The sequence below is a fragment of the Atractosteus spatula genome, chromosome 4 (genome assembly GCF_055471065.1).
Source record: "Atractosteus spatula isolate fAtrSpa1 chromosome 4, fAtrSpa1.hap1, whole genome shotgun sequence".
Classification (NCBI taxonomy): domain Eukaryota; kingdom Metazoa; phylum Chordata; class Actinopteri; order Semionotiformes; family Lepisosteidae; genus Atractosteus; species Atractosteus spatula.
In genome coordinates, this window is record NC_142709.1 from 34163925 (window position 1) to 34184429 (window position 20505).

General features: G+C 39.0%; 1 long non-coding RNA gene across 1 annotated transcript; it reads right to left on the reverse strand.

The window, feature by feature from the left end:
* Positions 1–15647: 15647 nt before the first annotated feature.
* Positions 15648–19909, reverse strand: LOC148836254 (uncharacterized). Its single transcript, XR_016090956.1, has 3 exons — positions 19527–19909; positions 18424–18735; positions 15648–16651 (listed from the first exon to the last, which is right to left on the reverse strand). It is a non-coding gene; the product is annotated as an uncharacterized LOC148836254 (long non-coding RNA).
* Between the last annotated feature and the right edge of the window lie 596 nt (positions 19910–20505).

Sequence of the window (20505 nt, forward strand, 5' to 3'; positions counted from 1 at the left end):
AAACCTGCTATTGATAAAACATCTGGCTTGCGACATTTCTCAAACTGCTCCAAAGTTGGGCGCAGAGTAAAATGAACCGAATGCCATGATGGACACCACAGTTACCCTTAATACAACTAATATCTAACAATAATAATAAGTAATATTATTAACAACCCCAAGTGCAGCATGCGTGAACTAAGGAAAAAGAGTGGCTCCACAAAACAAATCAAAGATCCTGAACATCCCCACTATAGTTACGGCAAGGTAGAAGTGGGAAGCTGATTTTTAAAACAATTTTTAAAGAAAATCAAAAATAAGAAACAATGACATGTCCCTGCCTAACTTAAACATTGCATGATTTTCAAAGCTTAAACTAAAAGGTAGAACCTCAATTATATTCACCATTGTATTAAAAGTAACAACAAATACAAATTTGAACACAAATGTCATAGTCGACATCCCTCCCCAAGAGGATGCTCCACTTCTCCCATCATTAGCTCTGCGTGATTGCTGGTATATTCTCCAGGTGTGCCTTGTTTTGTCTCCCTCTATTTATTCCCAGTGCCTCCAGTGGTCATGGCTCAGCATTAGGGTTCGGATGTCGCGAGGCCCCGCCTATCACCAGGCTGCTGAATGCCTGAGGATCTGATGGCTTTGGACTCATGGACTGTGCACTGACCCTCCTTCAGACCCGCTCGGATTTGGGGGCCAGTTTCAGGAACTGTCACAGATACTTTGTTGCACTATTAAAACCCTGTGTGTTTTTCCCCCCGAATTACGCCCCCTGTTTCCTTCAGCCCTTACCGCCCTTAACTCGATACTTTTCCCCCGAGTTCAGAGGCAAGTGTGTCTGATGTGCTCCGAATCTCCACAACAACACTCACACCTGACTTAGTAGAAAAAACCTCCCATTAGTAGAGTCATCACTAGTTAGTAAACGTTGTGAAATCTTACAGGTATATAAAAATTAGATAATATTATTATTTATATAGGTCATTTCAAGCTTACAGTACAAAATGCTTAAAACTCACCTATTAGGGTGGTATCCTAAATTAAAAGGCAATTTGGTTATTGGAATGCACTTATATCGGGTATTGTTTATTTTTATTATTAGGGGTAGCCTGTGGCCTGCCACTCTATATTTTGTTTTCCATCTGGCCTACAATAAAAAAAGTTTGGACACCCCTGTCTTAAACCATCCAAGACTTTTCACGTGTTTCTGCCTGTGAGGAAGGAAGCCAGCCATGTTAATCTAACTCAGTGAACATGTGGACAGGAGAGTTGAATGGGTGTATATAATGTACACTCACTTCAATTTCAGATTTCAAAAGTGATTTTTTATTTGTTTCTTAATTTGCTTTTCTTTGAACACGGGAAGGAAACCACCTTGAATGATACAAACCAAGTCGTGAACAGATCTGATGAATACTTTTTTGTACCGCATACTGCCTGTATTGTTGGCCTATAAACAGTCACTCATGTCAATGTGTCGCTCTGTAATATCTTCTTCTAAATATGTCTTGATTAAGCACTGAATTCTTTTGTCAGTTACAGACTGAGATTACACTTTTTGAATTTTGTTAAAATCTTTACCCATAATCGTGCACTTGTCTTTAACTTGCTATGAACATTTTTTACACACAAGGTACTAGGTAGGACAAGGTAGTTAAATAAAAGGTTTTGTGATGTACACTGATGACACAGTGTAGCTGAGTATGCAGTTCTAGGCCGAGGAGTCTAAGGGGTCAAAGCAGTGGGTCTCCTTTCTCCATTCAGGTAGTGCAGCCAGAAAATAAATACAACAGTGTTTGTGTGTTATTGTTAACTTTGTTAGTCAGATCCATATGCTCTGCTGCATTCATCTAAACTAAATTTTATTTTATTAGAGTCTCCATTGTTTTCTCAATTTCTTGGTCATGAATGTGACTTTAGAAAATGATGCGCTGTTTATAAAGAAAAAAAACACACACCACACACAGAGTATTTGGTATTGTCAAGTGTCAGCAATCTTTTTACTCACCTTGTGCAGATACTTTAAAATGCATCGTATGCATCCCATTAGTCTCAGCAATCTGACACCTGTAACTCCCTTCATCAGAACTCTGAAAGTGTGATATGTGAAGAAAATGACTGCCGTGCTTCTTCATTATTGTGATTCTGGAATCACCACAACTGCTCTTTACAGTATTCTTGTCAGACCGGAAAAGCACCCAAAACTCAGTCCCATTGGTCCTGTTGAATTCCCATTTTTCAAGCCATAGTCCCTTAGCTGTCCAGTTCAAACATTGTAGAGACACATCTTTCCCCGTGATAAAACTTACATTACAAATTCTGTAAAAAATAATTTAAACATTGTTTTCGAGAAAGAGTTTTGTGACATAATTAAACGTTTCCATTATGTACCATTTGTTTATGAGCTAGACTGCAATTTATGATGATCTCCTCCAAAAACGAACTAAAAATGAAAGTTGAAAAAATTGATAACAAATTGATAACTTTTGTAATGTTGCAAATGGGAGGAGTTTAGTATTTAACTGCTATCAACCTGATTGACTACTTGGGCCGAATGTTCCCTTAGTCCATTAGGTAATTAGTGACTAATTTATCTACAGATCTCATTCAGCCTTTTCTTGAAAGATTCCATAGTATTGGCTTTAACAAAATGGCAAGTACTGTGTTCCAGACTCCCACAGTCTTTTTGCTAAAACAGTTTTTAAATGTGCATCTCTCTTGTGTAAAGTATAGAGTATAAATGGCAAGGACACTTGAATTGTGACCAAAATAAGTATTAAGAAATAATAAATAAACGTTTAAATATAATTATCAGTGTAGTTCCAGTGTTCTCTCTGTACATTTAAGGGAGCACATTTTAATAATTGTGTCTTTTGGCAAGATTTTCCTTTGAGTTTTAATTAACAGTGCTTGCATTATTCTAAATTATGAAGTTCCTTTTATGTTTCACCAAGTTCTGCCATATTGTGCTATGGAAAGACATGAGCATGACCAAGGGCAGTGCTAAAAACCATACAGTACTGTCTGCTCTTAACAGCAATGGTAAGGCTACTACCTTCCTACAGATATTTTCTGTTATTACTATTTACTGGAGCTGGTGTTTCTCTTACATTGAGTTTGAATTTGTCTCAGCAGTAGAACAAAAGCACAGACAACTGTGTCCACTTGCATGCTGTGTGACTGCAGAATTAAAAGAGACATACAGTTTACAGCAGGAGCTCGTACCCCTGCACAGGGCTACTGCACAGGCAAGTCACAGTGTCACCTCACTGCTTCTCCGTCACTGGACTCTATAAAAGTAAATGTAAGCCAGCAGACAGAATAGAAATTTGAATGTCCTGCTCAAGGAAACTGTGGTTCTCACTTTACGTAACCTCTAATAGCCTCATGCTTCAGGTTTGCTCAGACTCTTGACTGTGTGCCCAAAAAAGACGAAAACAAAGGTAGTACACAGTTTTCTGTACTGTGCTTCTGAACAAAACAAGAAATGAAAGCAACTGTGTTAGAAACAGAAGCTACCATCATTCTGATAAATTGCCACCCCCCAGAAGAAGCTGGCACGAAACCACACATTTTCCAATTGTTTTCTCATTTGGGTTGGGTCTCTCTAATTTTAATTTCCACGGGTATCACCTTCCATAAATTAAAGCATCATTTAAAGTGAAAGCAGCCTCAGTGAAGCAGTCATTGTTACTTTCCCAAATTTGTTGTCTCTGCAATTTACTGTCATCCCCAATGCCTCTTTAAAACTTATATCTTACAAGAATTGTATCGCAGCTCCGGATTTGTCTCCAGTACGAACTTTGACTCTCTTCCATGTGTTGTAGATGTGTAGCAATGTTCACAAATCAAGAGTAAAAAGAAAAAGAGTACAGATAATTTAATTGTTAGAGGCATAACCAAAGGTTTGGTGAAGCTCACAGGAAATTTACAGGACTGTTAGGTTCATGTTCAATGTACTTCTGAATTGATCACTATCATTCAGTATTATTGCTTAAGGCATTAATGGTAACCCACTACTGACATGGCCTTGTTCTGCTTAGTTGCTGAGATCTATAAAGATCAGGCTGTACGATGACAATGCTCCTGCCTAATACGTTGTAGAGTAAGGGAGCATAGTGAGGGAGTTTAAAGATGAAGGTATAAGATAAAGGTATCTCTTTGCACTGTATTCATCAGAACTCCCATGTGCTCTCAGAGGGCCTGGTGGTGGCAGGTGATGGTATCCCTTTCAGCAGAAATTGTGTCAAAATGTAATCTTCCTCAATGCTCTCCAGCTGGGCCAATGTAAACGTTAGATCACCTTGTACTGAACTCCAATGTGCTGGATGGGATTTAAGCAGAGTTACTGCCTTCTCCTACTCTTCAATTCTTCAATACTGTCTCATTTCAGCCTCTTGCAGTCCTGTTGGATGCCCATCTCTCCTTGTATCAGAAGAGATGAGGTCAGTGTTGAGACACTGAGGCCATCTGCAATAAAATCCCCCAGCGGAGTGCATCACTATACCAAAACAGTGAGTGAACAGGGTGAGTCCTTGCAGGAAAGTGCAGTTACTACAGAAGTGTTCTGCAAGATAAACACTTGGCTGCTTCTTGCCTTTCTATCCTGGGCTTCTGGAGGATTGAGTTCCAGGTTCCACTGCGAAATGAATTGCACACCTTAGGTTCTAACATAACCAGGACTGGTTACCAAAACCAAACTAAACATGTGCTGTATTTATGTTTCAAAAGAAGAAAAGAGGTGCCCAGTGTGAGAATACCTTAATCACATCACGGAATGTCAGCACAAGGTCTTTATTACAATGAACGTTCTTCATCCGCCAAGAAGACATCGTCGGCGTAAAGCAGCGACCACGGGTGAGGTGCCTGGAGGTCGGCCGTCGCCGTGTCCATACAGAGCACAAAGAGCAGGGGCGAAAGGGCCGATCCTTGGTGAATGCCGACGTTGATGGCGAAAGTGCCATATCAAGAAATGAACTAAAATTCTTTTTTTTTCAAGTAAAGATGCTTCTCGTTTTCTATTCTAAACTGTGTTTTTTCATACAAACATCATTTTTATGTGCAATTAGTCTGATATCATTATATTTATTTGGAAAATAAATAAAATCAACTTTTTAACATACAAATTTAAAAATAATAAACTCAATGTGTCTTCAGTGGTAAAATCAGAAGGAAACAGCCACTGACTTCAGTAATCAAATCAGGAAGTGTTCCAATTTCTTCAGTAGCTGCAAAAACAAAAACAAGCTACTATTCGTCCTTACTCCGAGAGTTTGTAAGATCCCGTGTTCTAATTTTTGTGAGTTTAATTTTAGTGATGAGCTGCTATACCATCTTACCTTTTGTATCCAATTAAGCCTTAGAACGAGCTCTGTGTTGGGGGCTCGGACATTAGATAGCAATAATAATTAACTATCAATTAGTAATTATTCCAGGTAAATTGAGAACCTGAAGGCTCATTACAGCTCTGTAGCAATGCAGGGCACACTTAATGGAAGAAAAGTTTTTATCTCCATGCATTTAAAACATCTTGTGACAGCAAAAATGATTCTTTTGATACCTGTATTTAAATTAATTAGAGGAACATGCAACTGCTATTGGTATATGTTTTTTCCAACATTCAGGAAAAGTCCAGGATTAAAGATCTAATACTTACACACTAAGTTTCAGACTAATTGTACATCAGAGTGCTAATTCACAGTGGTTTCAGTCCCCCCGTGTGTTAACAGGGGAACTCTATAGATAGTAGCAGATTTCGTTTCTGTTTTGTCTAGTTACGAAAGTTTCAGCTTTTATGATATGACCACAGTAGGTTGCTGTAGCAAAGTCCTGATTATTTAGAAGGTCAGCAAAGTGGCCATTATTTTCCATTTCAATTTCTCCATCAATTTCAAGAGCTAGTTTTCTGTACTTGCAGATTATTTTTTAGAAATGCAGGGAAATTTATGAAAATGTTTTGCAGTAAAGTGATGAACATGCGCTGTAAGAAACTGTTAATACTATATTAGCAGCGCTATCTACAGTGACATGAGCTGTAAGAACTGACTGGTAATGGCAGCATTACAGTGTTTTTGTTGTTGATGGTTGTGTTTATATATTTTGTTACAATAGTTGTGTTACGGGTGCTGGTCCAGGCTCCCGTGAAGTGCATAGCTTAGGACCCTATGGACATGGTACAGTATAATCCAGAAGTACAGTGGATATAAAAAGTCTAAACACCCTTATTGAAATTGCAGGTTTTTGTGATGAAAAGCCAGAAATCAAGATAAACCATGTCAGACATTTTTCCATCTTTAATGTGATCTTGCAAGCAACAAAATTCAAGAGAAAAACAAATAGATAATTATTAGGAAAAATAATGTTACGGCCACGAACTGAGATCCGTGCCAGGTCTTGTATGATGTGATGCTGTAAGAGCTGGAGAAAACAGGAGGCGTGGTAAAAGGAAACACACAGGGGTTTAATAGTGCAAAAAATAATAGTGACAATCCGTGAGACAGTGAACGGGGGAGACAAAGAATGGCATCCAAACCCAAACGGGTCCAAAGGCAGGTCAGGGCACAGTCTGGGAGTCCAGCAGCGAGTAATCCATCCTGGGACGCGACAAGGTTAAAATCCCCGGGAAGGGGGAAAACACGAACACAGCCAAAAGATGGAGGCCCAAGGGTGACGGGGCGAGATCCTCCAGACCCCGGGCTCAGGAAGTGGGAGGTGTCGGGGATGAGGCCTATGCTCTCAGGAGACGGACGTAGGATTTTCCTGGCTAGAGCTACTCCCAGTCTTATTGTTATTTACTACTTGGTTTTTGGCTGCCTGACCCTGGTTTGTTCTCCATCTACGTCTCCTGGTTTCGGTTTTGGTACTTCTGCTCTCGTTCTGGTTTTGACTCTCGGCTTCCTTATGGATTACGACTCCGCTTCTGGTTATTTGTAATTTAGCACCAGCTAGTTTACCTATGGCTTTCTGACATAGGTACATGGAGAAAATGTCTTATGGTCTGATGAGAAAAAGGGTGAACTTTTTGGCCTTAATTCTAAAAGATATGTTTGGTGCAAAGACAACACAGCTCATCATCCAAAGAACACCATACCTACTATGAAGCATGGTGGTGGCAGCATCATGCTTTGGGGCTGCTTCTCTTCAGCTGGGACAGGGGCTCTAGTCAAGATAGATGGGATAATGAATAGCTCAAAATATCAAGATATTTTGGCACAAAACCTGCTGGCCTCTGTCAGAAAGCTGAAGATGAAGAGGAATTATACCTTCCAACATGATAACGACCCAAAGCACACATCCAAGTCAACCAAGGAATGGCTTCAGAAAGGGAAGATCAAAGTCTTGGAATGGCTCAATCAGACCAGACCTCAATCCCATAGAAAACCTAGAATGACCTAAAGAGGGCTGTGCACAGGAGATACCCTGGCAATATGAAGGAGCTTGAACTTTTTTACAAGGAAGAGTGGGATAAAATTGCAAAGTCCAGGTGTTGATAGAGACTTAAGTTGATAGAGACTTATTCACAAAGACTTACTGCTGTGTTAAATGCAAAAGGTGCTTCCACAAAGTATTAGTTGGGGGGTGCACACTTATGCAACCAGGGTGTTGTAGGTTTTTAATTTCAATTATTTTTCCTAATAATTATCTGTTTGTTTTTCTCCTGAATTTTGTTGGTTGCAAGGTTATATTAAAGATGGAAAAATGTCTGACATGATTTATCTTGATTTCTGGCTTTACATCAGAAAAACCTGCAATTTGAATAAGGGTGTGTAGACTTTTAATATCCATTATAACTGGAAAAGGACAACTGGGAAAAAACGCTGAAGGATCAGGACAGGATGTTAGACAGGGGTCGTGAGGATGGTGATCCAGTATTTGGGGGGCTTGGCACAAGCGAAAAAGTCCAAACAGTCCAAAAAGGAAACTGGGGCGCAGTCCAGGGTCAAGGTGCCGCGAGAACCATCCAAGACAGACAAGGTTAAAATCTGGAACGGGATCCGGAACAGGAAAAGGGAGTTAAAAACAGGATAACGAGGCCAGGCGCTCCCAGCCCCAGACTCAGATGGTCAGGACGCCAGGGAATAAGGCCTACCCACGGGCTACCCGCGAGTCCGGGGAATAGGCAAGCCTTGTGGCGTCGATCTTCCAATGCTAAGCGAGGAATAGCGAAAGCGCCAGGCTTAAATAATAACAGGCAGGTGCACATAATTAACTAAAATTTGAAAGGGTCGGAGCGTCCTTGAGGAGGGATGACGATCATGACAAGTTGATGCCTCCATTATTTATGAGAGGGAGAAATTACTCCAAATGCAACCAAAAAATGCTGATCCAGACCTGGAGTTCACCAGCAGATTGTCCTGCAGAGTGTGCACCCTTAGTGGACTGAATAATGGGAATTGAATTGTTTGACTGTTTTCTGTTTTTAAATATGTTAGAAGTTGGCTTTTAACTATTGCATGTATGAAGTAAAAAAAAAAAATTCCAACTTAAAAGTTCACATAAGGCTTCAGAGCTGAACAATTAAGTTGGGCTGGAATGAAAACCGGCAGCTTGCTGGACTTCGGGACCAGGACTGGGAACCCCTGATCTAGAGAGCTCTGAGCTTACAAACCAGGGTTGCACAACGTCAATCCTGGGATTCCTGGGGGGACAGAAGATTACTGCTTTTCTTACAATCTGAAAAGCCTTTTCTTTGCTCAAAAAAAAGGTGGAGGTGAAGATTTAAACCTCCTGGAGTTGAGCACCCATGTTAAAAAAGAGCTCAAACCTCCCCTACTTAGCTGCAATTCATTAGTTAATATGAGCCCAGTAATCTCTTTCTGCTATTTCTTCCTCCTTGCATTCCAGTGAACGGAAACTGTGAATGCACATAGTGTATTGTAACTGTAGCTGTCTAACATTACATTGAGTTTTCAAATTAGGCAAACTTGGGTGGCCTCTAGTGGCCATTCTCTTATCATTTCACCCTAGTGGGACTGGCAAATCCCCTTCTTATTGCAATGAGCTGCGCCAAGGGCTCCTTGTATCGATTGAACAAATCTTCAATTAAATTAAAATGCACTGATTATAATGCATGAAATACATAAAGACCCATAAACCATAAATAAGGAAGCAATGGGCATTTTCTTATTTCTCCAAATCAGCAGTTTCTAACTGATGCATGTTGTATGAAACATGTTGTATCTCTCTTCTTTCATAGATTCTAGTCTAAATCAATATCCTTGAGGAGAGAATTAAAGTGACTCGACCCTTCACTAACCACTCAATGAAAGCAACAAGCAAATGAAGATATAGTTATTGCTGCTTACATTATTCTGCATATCTATGCACTTGCCTTTAGGCAAAATACTTTTTAATGATTTTTTAGGGGTCGGTCAAACCAAATAAAACAACAGCAATACATGAGCAGCACAATTCTGCTGTTTGCTTAAGCCTTTCAATTCTTTTTTAATGATTTCACAAATAGTTGTTTATCATCAAGTGATTTCTACAGAGTGTCTTTCTCTCCTCCAATGAAAATGCCCAGCTCTTCCCCTGGCCTTCCATCTCCAAGTGAGAAAGAATAAAGCAAGAAAACACTTTAAAACACTGTTTATACAAGTACACTAGCAAACCTGCGATCACACCTCATGAGGCAGATAAAGTAATTTGCAGACCACAGGTGCTGCTGCAGGCAAAGTCAGCTTTAACTCTACCTCAGTTACAGAATGAAAACCTACTTGGTTTCGTTTATGTCATGTGATCTTTGGACAGCTCTCGCCTCAGAAATCATGCAGACTTGCAGATTAATTCTCATGACAACTGTCATGTAACTCACAGCAATCCATTGTCTTTTATAAAATGTTTTATCTTCCTGTTGTGTACTTCCAGAATGCCGTGGAATAATAAAACCACCAAGCGGCCTCAGGAAAACAGTATTGCTTTTTAGCTTGGCCTCCTGTCTTGCATATTATTTAAGAAAATGCCTTTGATTAGGGTGGAGTGCAGTTATTGAGCCCAGCACAGCAAGTTATTGGCTAAGCAATAGCCTATATTGGCCTGGAGATTACACTTGGTAGAGACTGTGGCTAGTGACAGGTCTTTGAAGATAGAAGAAGGTTGTAGGTGTCTGCTCAGCAGAGCTGCTCAATCTGGAGAAAAGTTTACTTCAATGATGCATGCTTTTGCAGAACACTGTCCTCTTAAAGGAGGAAGTACTCAGCTTGTGGTTTTATGTACACTAGTGTGAGGACATGGTTAAAAGAACCTAGTGGTTGCACAGATGGTGCAGTCTTTATTCTGGGATGTGCTTTCATGTGTCTTTTTTACATACAGGATACAAGAAAACAGCGAACCGCTTATTTTGTCCTATTGAAAGAGCTGATCTGCTTTTTGCATAGGAACACTAAAGGTTTCACACCAAAACTTTTGATCCAATTTGAGGACTGAGTGATTTCAAAAACAGATTTGTGACTTTTTGTGGGGACACTCTAAAGTCAAAGTGTAGGAAAACTGCACAGATGATTAGAGATTAGAAAAGTAAAATGGGCAGTATGGAAGAATTGTTGGTGGCAACAATGCAGAGCTTCAAAACATGTGTGGCACAACACCATGGAAAAAACTCAAAATAATTTTATTTTAAAAAGTTTGAGCCTGGTGATCAAAGCAGAGCACAACAGTCTAAATAATGTTTTACTAGTGCATTGTAGAACTTGCATAACTTGTCTGGAATTAAATTCCAAACTTCTTGTTATTTGTTGAATCAGTCTGTTTGCTTATACAGTATATTTCTTTCCCCAAAATAATTGGACACAGAAGGATATAGAAATAAGTACACAGTAAAATCTTCAAAATCTTCAGTATTGTCTACTGTGTTGATCACTTCTGACAGATTACAGTTAAATTCCTCTTGCATTGTTTGTACACTACTTGATTATATCTAAGACTTTCTATAATTCCCTTACTGCAATTTCTGTTTGCCACTACCTCTATGTTTGCATCATCTGAAAATTTAATTTATTTTTCATCAGCATCTCGGATAAAGATCAATCTAGAAAAATGAGTAAGCCCAGAACAGATCCCTGCAGCACACCACTACTTACACCACCCCAACTGAGGGTTGTGTCTCTAAGATGATCTTAGGTTTCCTGATTATTAACAAGTTTTCTATCCATGTTCTTATTCTAGTAAGTTAATTAAGCTTATGACTGATAATAAAATAATTTGATTTAAGAATGCTTTACACCTGAAAATGCTGTACATCAACACACACACAACTGAAGCAAAAACGGGATTAGACGTCTAGTGTAACAGAGCTGCTGGATCTGAATTGTCAATGCTGGTTTACGCCAATAGAGGGCAGTTGAGGTATAGTCCAGGGAGAGAACGAAATTAGATTTTCACATTGTTCCAAGTTAGGAGATAAATCCATTGATTGCAATCTGATAAAAAAAATGTCATATATAGGAGTTTATTCAGTCCACATAGTCCATTTGGTAGTTGGTAATTAATTTATACAAGAATCCAGCAGTTTCTTGATGAAAATCAGAGTATCACCATCAACACACTACCACAAGCCTATGGGTACAGAAAGTCCAAATCTTGGAAAGAGTTATCTGGTCTGGTTTTGGGACAGACAGGTCTTGTAGCTAGACAGTATACAGAGAAAAGGTTCAGTCTTATGGTGAGAAATAAAGTACAAGCCAACACCTGCTGTGTCACTGACAAATAGAGATCAGGTCAGAGGTTTCAGACTTGAGGGGAAACATAAAGGCAAGTAGTTTGCAGGTCCAGACTAGGGTTGGTGCAGGCTCAGCCCTGGTTCCATATTCCCTGTATTAAAGGGAGTTTGTGCATATAATAATAATAATAATAATAATAAATAATAAACTTTATTTTATATAGCGCCTTAAAGGTGGCTTCTCAAAGCGCTTTACAGGATGACAATAACAATAAATAAGAGTATAACAATAAATAAGGAGAATACACAAGATAAGACACAATTACAATATATAGGGGAGACTGTGGATGGTGGTACTAAGAAGAGCAGAGGGGTGAAGAATGGAAGCAGTTAAGTAAAGGCTTTTCTGAAGAAGAGGGTTTTGAGTCTGGATTTGAAGGAGTTTAGACAGGGTGACTCTCTGATATCCTTGGGCAAAGAGTTCTAGAGCTTGGGGGCATAATAGGAGAAGGCCCTGTCACCCATACAATGTAGACGGGCTTGGGGGACAGTAAGGAGGGCAGAATTTGAAGAGCGGAGGTTGCGAGGTGGGGAGTAGGGCGATAATAGTTCAGACAGGTATTGAGGTGCCAAGCCATGCAGAGCCTTATAGGTGAGCATGAGGATTTTAAAGTCTACACGGAATTTGACCGGAAGCCAGTGCAAGGACTCCAGGACAGGAGTAATGTGAACACTTGCACTAGACCTGGTCAGGATTCTGGCTGCTGAATTTTGGACATACTGCAGTTTGTTCAGAGTAGATTTTGATACCCCTGCGAGTAGAGCATTACAGTAGTCAATTCGAGAGAATACAAATGTGTTGATCAGCTTTTCAGCCACAGTTAATGATAGCATAGGGCGTAGTTTTGCGATATTTCTAAGGTGAAAAAAAGATGTTTTGACAGTACGCTGCACATGTGGGTCGAATGTTAAGCCAGAATCGAATATAGCCCCAAGGTTTTTCAATTTTGATTGAAGCTCAAGTACAGAGCCATCTACAGAAAGGGTAACAGGACTGGCTTTACGAAGTTGATGGGGGGTACCGATAAGCATGACTTCAGTCTTGTCACAGTTGAGATGAAGGAAGTTTTGAGTCATCCAAATGTTTATGTCAGAGGTGCAATTAGATAGAATAGAGACAGCCATGTCAGTGTCAGGTTTGGTATGGATGTATATTTGAGTATCATCAGCGTAAAAATGAAAGTTGAGTCCATGTGATCTTAAAAGCTGACCAAGAGGGAACATGTAAATGCTGAAGAGCAAGGGGCCCAGTATTGAGCCCTGAGGGACACCAGACTTAAACAAGACCAATTTCAGACCTGTACCCGTTAAGAGAGACAGCGATCAGTGAGGTAAGATTTGAACCATTTGAGGGGAGTGTCAGAAACTCCAAACACAGTCTCAAGACGGGAGAGTAAGATGTTATGGTCAACAGTGTCAAAAGCAGCACTGAGATCAAGAAGGATGAGTATAGAAACCCATTTGAGGGGAGTGTCAGAAACTCCAAACACAGTCTCAAGACGGGAGAGTAAGATGTTATGGTCAACAGTGTCAAAAGCAGCACTGAGATCAAGAAGGATGAGTATAGAAAGAGAACCAGAATCAGAAGCTATTAGAAGATCGTTGGTGACTTTGACAAGGGCCATTTCTGTGCTGTGAAGTTGACGGAAGCCAGATTGGAGGGGTTCAAAAAGGTTGTTTGTCATGAGGTGGTTATGTAACTGAAGTGTGACAGCACGTTCCAGAATTTTATAAAGAAAGGGTAAGTTGGAGATGGGGCGAAAATTGTTAAGATTGTCGAGAGCCATGTTAGGCTTTTTTGGCACGGGGGTAATGGCAGCAGTTTTGAGGACCGTTGGTACAACGCCAGTGCTCAAGGATTCATGTAAAATATTGAGGACAATGGGTCAGAGAGAAAAGAAACAGCACTGGAATAAAGTGGTGGGAATGGGATCTAAGATAGATGTGGTGGGTTTCATGCGTGTAACTAGTTTGTTGAGGGATGCTGAGTCAAGAAGAGAGAAGCTGGAGAGAAGGGAACCAGAGAATTTGGATGAGGAGGGAGGAGGTATGGAAATGATGTGCATAGTGGAGAGATCCTCCACATACAGCCAGTTTTACAAGCAGTAAATTCTGGGTGCACTGTCTTCCTACTGATCATACCGTATAAGAATTTATATTTGCTCTTTAAATTTACAATAGTTCAATTTTATCAAAGTAACATGCTTACATTCAGCAAAAATCACAGTATTTTCAACAAAATCAGCACACCACCCACTGAGCACTCTCAGAGGAAGCATCACTGGGATTGTTGACAAGTTGTGGAAGTTCAATATGAAAAACTGACCTTGAAGCATTTAGACGCACTTGCAGTCTTGGATCACACTTAAAACACAGCTGATCTTTTTAAATGAGTTTTAATGAGTTTTTAAAATTATTTTGGTAACATAATTTTTTACTTTTTCTATCTTCATTATTCATTATTAACAGCTTTCTCACCAGTTGGAACTGAAATTTGATTACCAAAAAGCTCTCTAGTACAGTACTTTGTATTGGCATTCCACGAAGAAAAAGAATCTAATATAAAGCAGAAAAGTATAATCTTTACAGAAACCTCACAATTATGTCATGTCCGGGTGTGTGCCGCTAATCAGTCCCGCTTGCTCATGTGGGACCACACACCTCTGTAGCTGTTAGAACATACTCAGGCAGACTTTAACAATGGTCTTCTGACTAGTTTATTATTTCTTTATTACTTCCATTTCCTTGAAATACTTCCCCCACCCTTCACTCAGGGCTCTGTCATTAGCTGATCTGCTGTGCATTTGCTACTTCATATTTTTTTCGCCAGTGAGCTTTCTATATTTTGCGCCTTTTATGTTGTTTCAGCACTTAAGCTGTATCTAACCGCTACCGCCTTTCAGCCCTGAGTTTAATAAGGAGATATGGAGCATTTCTGTTTCCCTTACCTTTCAGCCACAAAATATTTCAGAGAGATACATTACACATAATTATGCAGCTTCTTAATCAGTAATGTAAGATTAGTAATTCACTGTTATCATGGCAGTGCAGTCTCATTGTAGAATCTCACTCAGTTATCCCCTGGATAATCGTAGATTTCCAACTACAGTTGTAATACAGCTGTAATTCTTAAGTATTAAGTATTAATTGCTTAAGGGTTTGAATGTATAATTGAATGTATAATCAAACTATTTTCTTTTCTTTTCATTATTGGTTTTAATGTCTTGTGTTTCTACTGAAAAACATCCTTTCAGGGCAGACCTCCAGGGGAGATCCAAGTCTATAATCCTATCTGTGTATTTTATTGCAAACGTAAGATTCTTTATTCTGCTTACAGCAACTATTCCATCACCAGTTTTTGCTTTGACGAACACTGCTTAGAGGGTTTTGATATTCCTTGGCTGATTCTGCTTGGAGTGTACTTGAAAAAATTAAGTGCTGTCAGTAGGTCACACACTATGGATTTGATGCTGCAATCTCTTGCTCTTAAAACACTTTACATTCCAACTAAATCTCCAGCTTTCACATTGTCATTTAAGAATGACATTAAACAATAGTAATATATTTGTTACAGTTTAAGCAATGGGTATTTTATCTGATTTCCTCTTTAGGCCCAACTATGTGCCTGTTTTGTTTTTCAGGACCAGTATTATCATGGATTGAGGCTTCAAAACATGCATTTGATTCCTTATGCAATATGAAAAGACAACAAATGCAGTCAAGCAATCTATTAGGTGAGGCATGCATCATTAATATGTTAATGTAATTTAAATTAATACATTAAACATTAATACAAAATTTGAATTAAACTGAAAGAAGGGATTCTAATGCTGTTTTGCAAAGAGAGTAAATTTCATTATTCAATTTTAAATCAGCATTCCAGGGGAGAACTGTGTCGTGGAATTTTATCAAAGAAGAGACAGGAGAGGTGTTCTCATTCATTCAGTAAGGCATTTATTCATACTGCAATATGGGAACAGCAACCTCCTGACTGTGCAGACAGTGGAAGCGGATTCAAAGCGCGTCGGGAGGGTGCCTTGTTTTATATCTTTTGCTGATACAACACTTCAAGGATTGGAGAAGCAGGAATTTTCCATTCCTTATAGGTTTCTGCTTTAAGCAAAGAAAGAGAGTAGTTACGCAAATGGTTTCTCATCCGCCTTTTTCAGGCGGCAGAGATAAACGTTATTAAAACATCCCGTGCCCTTGACTCGCTGGGTGCAATCACACTTTGTTCTAAGAATCCAGCTGCTTCTGCAACACAGCTCTGCCCGTAAACAACATTTTTAGGATAAAACACTTCTTCTCAGTAACTTTCCATTACAACCAATTATCGTTAATATTGAACAATTGAGAATAGGGTTCTGTTGCGGATGGGTTTACAGAGCAGATGGAGTAGGATCCTGTGCCAGTTCAGGAGGCGAGACAGCAGCCAAAACAAAGTCACAATCTAAAGAGTTGTCGAAAACGGGAGTCAGAAGTCCTTTACCTTGAGGGAATGTGCAAACCTCAGGCCAGATCGTGATCCAAGGAGAGTAGTTCGAAACGTGAAAGATCAGGAGCCGTGTAGACTGAGAGAGAACACCAAAGCAGGTAGAAAGCTCAAAAGGAATATTGCTTAAATACTTTAATAGGGAGAGAGTGATTGAGCAAGGTGGTAGGTTAAGTAATTAGCGCCTCTGTCTTCGTCTTGTTCTGGACGTCCGGGCCGTAACAGGTTCATTGTGTGTTCTAGTACACGCAAACATTTAAACACCATGTTAAGTTAGAAATCACTTAATTGTTAATCAAAATCAAATCTGAATTTCTAACCTGCTTTTATATTTCTCTGGAAAATTATGGCTAAAATCAATGCAACACTTATAACTCCAGCAGAAGCATATATCCTCCATCGTGCATCCGAACTGGTTTCACTGAATACTATTCCATCACTTTCATTACCTGAAGAAAAAAAAAGTAGAGTCAAGGCACCCAACTCTTATTTTGTAGATAAATTCACAAACCGTAAGACGATACTGCAATTGTAGAAACACTCTATGGTTATTGGACACTTGAGCACTAAATGATTGAGAAAGTGAAATGTTAAGGGTTGGATTTGACTACAATTTGAGTAGCTTGGACCGAAGTCTTAAATCTATGGCCCATGGGCCAGTTGCGGCCTGCCACCGTTACTGAAATGGCCCACAAAAACTATAATTATATTTGGCCCAGTATTAAGTAAAATATGCAGTTCCTATTTGGAACACTAAGTGTCACCATCACATAAAATCAAATCTCAAAACTGATTAGCTACCCCCCTCCTCCTCTTTACCCTCTTCAAAACTTTATTTCTGTACCTTAAGGTTAGCAAGCTTTTCAAAATCGCAGAACCAAAGAATCAAAAAAATTGACAGCGAATGCAGGAGATTCCAGCCACGCTGATAAAATTAATACTTTTCCCCTGAGTTCAGAGGCAAGAGTGTCTGTGATGTGCTCCGAATCTCCACAACAACACTCACACCTGACTCAATAGCGATTCTGCAGTCCAAGGCACAGCATCACTGTTCCCATTAGTAGAGTCATCACTAGTTAGTAAACTTTGTGAAATCTTACTGGTATATAAAAAGTAAATAATATTATTATTTAGATAGGTCATTTCAACCTTAAAGTACAAAATGCGTAACATTCACCTATTAGGGTAGTCCCCTAAATTAAATGGCAATTTGACTATTGGAATGCACTTATATCAGGTATTATTTGTTTATTTTTATTATTAGAGGTAGCCTGTGGCCCGCCGCACCATATTTTGTTCTCCAACTGGCCCCCAATAAACAGAGTTTGGACACCCCTGTCTTAAACCATCCAAGACTTTTCATCTGTTTCTGCCTGTGGGGAAGGAAGCCAGCCATGTTAATCTAACTGGACATGTGGACAGCAGATTTTAATGGGTGTATATAATGTACACACACTTCAATTTCAGATTTCAAAAGTGATTTTTTATTTGTTTCTTAATTTGCTTTTCTTTGAGCACAGGAAGGAAACCACCTTGAATGATACAAACCAAGTCGTGAACAGATCTGATTAATACTTTTTTTTGTACCACATACTGCCTGTATTGTACTAATGTAGGCATACTGCCTGTATTGTTGGCCTATAAACACACTCATGTCAATGTGTCACTCTGTAATATCTTCTAAATATGTCTTGATTAAGCGCTGAATTCTTTTGTCTTTACACTCTGAGATTACACTTTTTGAATTTTGTTAAAATCTTTACCCATAAACATGGACTTGTCTTTAACTTACTATGAACATTTTTAAACTTCTTTTACACACAAGGTACTAGGAAAGACAGGGTAATGAAATAAAAAGTTTTGTGATGTACACTGATGACACAGTGTAACTGAGTATACAGTCCCAGGCCAAGGAGTCTAAGGGGTCAAAGCAGTGGGTCTCCTTTCTGCATTCAGGTAGTGCAGCCAGAAAAAAAAATACAACAGTGTTTGTGTGTTATTTTTAACTTTGTAAGTCTCATCCATATGCTCTGCTGCATTCATCTAAACTAAAATGTATTTTATTAGAGTGTCCATTGTTTTCTCAATTTCTTGGTTATGAATGTGACTTCAGAAAATGATGTGCCGTTTATAGAGAAAAAATAACAATTGCCAATCACCACACAGAGTATTTGGTATTGTCAAGTGTCAACAATCTTTTTACAAATGGTGTTCTACTCACCCTGTGCAGATACTTTAAAATGCATCGTATGTATCCCATTAGTGTCAATAATCTGACACCTGTAACTCCCTTCATCAGAACTCTGAAAGTGTGATATGTGAAGAACATGACCGTCGTGCTTCTTCATTATTGTTATTCTGGAATCACCACAACTGCTGTTTACAGTATTGTTGTCAGACCGGAAAAGCACTGAACGCTCAGTCCCGCTGGTCCTGTTGAAAACCCATTCTTCAAGCCATAGTCCCTTAACTGTCCAGTTCAAACATTGTAGAGACACATCCTTCCCCGTGATAAAACTTACATGCTGAAATTCTGTAAAAAATAATTTAAACATTGTTTTCGAAAAAGAGTTTTGTGACATAATTAAACGTTTCCATTATGTACCATTTGTTTATGAGCTAGACTGCAATTTATGATGATCTCCTCCAAAAACGAACTAAAAATGAAAGTTGAAAAAATTGATAACAAATTGATAACTTTTGTAATGTTGCAAATGGGAGGAGTTTAGTATTTAACTGCTATCAACCTGATTGACTACTTGGGCCGAATGTTCCGTTAGCCCATTAGGTAATTAGTGACTAATTGATCTACAGATCTCATTCAGCCTTTTCTTGAAAGATACCATAGTATTGGCTTTAACAAAATGGCAAGTACTGTGTTCCAGACTCCCACAGTCTTTTTGCTAAAACAGTTTTTAAATGCACATCTCTCTTGTGTAAAGTATAGAGTATAAATGGCAAGGACACTTGAATTGTGACCAAAATAAGTATTAAGAAATAATAAATAAACATTTAAATATAATTATCAGTGTAGTTCCAGTGTTCCCTCTGGACATTTAAGGGAGCACATTTTAATAATTGTGTCTTTTGGCAAGATTTTCCTTTGAGTTTTAATTAACAGTGCTTGCATTATTCTAAATTATGAAGTTCCTTTTATGTTTCACCAAGTTCTGCCATATTGTGCTATGCAAAGACATGAGCATGACCAAGGGCAGTGCTAAAAACCATACAGTACTGTCTGCTCTTAACAGCAATGATAAGGCTACTACCTTCCTACAGATATTTTCTGTTATTACTATTTACTGGAGCTGGTGTTTCTCTTACCTTGAGTTTGAATTTGTCTCAGCAGTAGAACAAAAGCACAGACAACTGTGTCCACTCGCATGCTGTGTGACTGCAGAATTAAAAGAGACATACAGTTTACAGCAGGAGCTCGTACCCCTGCACAGGGCTACTGCACAGGCAAGTCACAGTGTGACCTCAGTGCTTCTCCGTCACTGGACTCTATAAAAGTAAATGTAAGCCATCAGACAGAATAGAAATTTGAACGTCCTGCTCAAGAAAACTGTGGTTCTCACTTTACGTAACCTCTAATAGCCTCATGCTTCAGGTTTGCTCAGACTCTTGACTGTGTGCCCAAAAAAGACGAAAACAAAGGTAGTACACAGTTTTCTGTACTGTGCTTCTGAACAAAACAAGAAATGAAAGCAACTGTGTTAGAAACAGAAGCTACCATCATTCTGATAAATTGCCACCCCCCAGAAGAAGCTGGCACGAAACCACACATTTTCCAATTGTTTTCTCATTTGGGTTGGGTCTCTCTAATTTTAATTTCCACGGGTATCACCTTCCATAAATTAAAGCATCATTTAAAGTGAAAGCAGCCTCAGTGAAGCAGTCATTGTTACTTTCCCAAATTTGTTGTCTCTGCAATTCACTGCCATCCCCAATGCCTCTTTAAAACTTATATCTTACAAGAATTGTATTGCAGCTCCGGATTTGTCTCCAGTACAATCTTCGACTCTCTTCCATGTGTTGTAGATGTGTAGCAATATTCACAAATCAAGAGTAAAAAGAAAAAGAGTACAGATAATTTAATTTTTAGAGGCATAACCAAAGGTTTGGTGAAGCTCACAGGAAATTTACAGGACTGTTAGGTTCATGTTCAATGTACTTTTGAATTGATCACTATCATTCAGTATTATTGCTTAAGGCATTAATGGTAACCCACTACTGACATGGCCTTGTTCTGCTTAGTTGCTGACATCTATAAAGATCAGGCTGTACGATGACAATGCTCCTG